We start from the raw sequence: 1,254 nt of genomic DNA, 5'->3' as shown, positions 1-1,254 counted from the left end.
CAGCCTGGCGCCCTGGGATGGGCTGGGATCTGGGGTGGAGCCAGCCGGGGAGCAGGCCGAGGACTGTCTGCAGCTCGGGGCTGGGAAGGACAACCCAAGGCAGGAGGCCCAACCCGGCCACCCCTCTGGCCATCTGTCCTTTTCCTCAGCCCTGGACCCTCCCTGCCTCTCCCCATCACGGTGGGCACGTCCCTACCACACTCCGCAGACAGACAGTCCTCCCAGAGTGTGGCCTGGGCAGCGGCGAGCGGCTCCTCCCGGGCCTTCAGAATTCCAGGGCAGCTGGGCTGCGTGCTCAGTGGGGCAGGATTCGGCCTGGTGGCGGGTGGCAGGGGACGCTGTGCCCGCCTGTGGCTTCCCGGCTTGTCACTAGCTTCACAGAGCTTGGAATGATGAGAACGCACTCAAGCACGTTTCCTAGCTCATTTTGGACTCTGAAGGCACCGGCCCAGCTGGAATGATGAGGGGGCGGCTGCCCCCAGACTACAGGAAGGAAGCGGGCAGTGAGCAGGCTCTGGGGCCACAGGCTGCAGGCTGTACTGGGGAGTTGAAGCCACGGCGGGCAGAGCTTTGGGGAGAGGAAGCCAGGAGGAACTGGCTGCTCCCAGAGGGCAAGCTGGGCAGGGGGTGTGGCTTCTGATGGGCTGCCCTGGCTGCCGGGGTGCTCAGGGGAAGGCTGTGCCAAAGGAGCGGGGCATTGTCGTGTGGACCCCACCCCCCACCCCAGAGAGAGCTACTGCAACTCCCAGCAGTACCAGGGAGAGAGGTGGGAGGACCCAAGGGCGGAGCTAGCAGGAATTCTGGGACATTGGGGGGCTAACTAAGGCTGATCGCTGTCTCCCTGGGAAACGGCCTCTGGTCTGCGGGACGGTGTGTTCGGTCAGCAGAGAAAGGTATTGCAGTTGCTCTGCATCCCGCTCTCCCTGCGTTGTCTCCTTCTCCTCTCCCCTTTTGTAAAAACCCCTATTGACCCATCTGTGTGCGCCTGGGCGTGGAGCATGGAGCGCGGGTGAGGCCCCGACAGGCGCCCGGTCCCCTCGGGGCTGCCCAGTGACCGGGGCACCAGCTGCGCCGCGGCCCCACACAGCCCTCAGGACGGGGCGCCGGCCTGCGCCCGGGCCTCGCTGCGGGCGAGGCCCCGGGGCGGGAGGATCCAGACGCAGCAGGAACCATTTCCGTACCCTGGAGGCTCATTTCTTTGGCGGGGCCCACGCCGGGCACGCGCCCACGGGGGCGGAGGGGGCTGGCGGGGGC

At 67.1% G+C, this 1,254-nt stretch overlaps 1 protein-coding gene across 1 annotated transcript in view; it reads left to right on the top strand.

The window, feature by feature from the left end:
• The first annotated feature begins 833 nt into the window (after positions 1-833).
• Positions 834-1,254, top strand: part of FAM118A (family with sequence similarity 118, member A) — a 13,156-nt gene continuing 12,735 nt past the window's right edge. Inside the window, exon 1 of the mRNA XM_012735098.1 lies at positions 834-893. The gene's annotated coding sequence lies outside the window, so the exon portion shown is untranslated. The remainder of the gene's footprint in view (positions 894-1,254) is intronic.

Source organism: Condylura cristata, unplaced genomic scaffold (genome assembly GCF_000260355.1).
Source record: "Condylura cristata isolate star-nosed mole 26May11 unplaced genomic scaffold, ConCri1.0 scaffold00004, whole genome shotgun sequence".
NCBI classification, from domain to species: domain Eukaryota; kingdom Metazoa; phylum Chordata; class Mammalia; order Eulipotyphla; family Talpidae; genus Condylura; species Condylura cristata.
This window is presented reverse-complemented; position numbering and strand designations above follow the sequence as displayed.